We start from the raw sequence: 431 nt of genomic DNA, 5'->3' as shown, positions 1-431 counted from the left end.
TCACTGACCATGCAGCTTTGAAGTTCATATTGAAGAAAGTTGATTCCAAACCAAGGTTGATTAGATGGACGCTCATGCTCCAAGAGTTTGATTTGGAGATCCGTGACAGGAGTGGAGCAGAAAATTTGGTGGCTGACCACTTGAGCAGGATTGAAGGAGTTGTTGATATGATGCCTATTAGAGATGATTTGAACAACTTCTGAATATTTCTGTTTCTTTCCCTACCCCTTGGTTTGCCAATATTGTAAATTATTTGGTTGCATCTGTTTTTCCTCCACTTGCATCTAGAGCTCAAAATGATAAACTTAAGAGTGATGCTAAATATAATATTTGGGATGATCCCTATTTGTGGAGTTTGTGTACTGACCAGGTTACTAGAAGATGCATTCCAGATCATGAGATTGAGTTAGTCCTTTAGTTTTGTCATTCTT

Source organism: Lupinus angustifolius, chromosome LG05 (assembly GCF_001865875.1).
Source record: "Lupinus angustifolius cultivar Tanjil chromosome LG05, LupAngTanjil_v1.0, whole genome shotgun sequence".
NCBI lineage: Eukaryota > Viridiplantae > Streptophyta > Magnoliopsida > Fabales > Fabaceae > Lupinus > Lupinus angustifolius.
The sequence above is the reverse complement of the archived record's forward strand: the minus strand, read 5'-3'. Positions refer to the sequence as shown.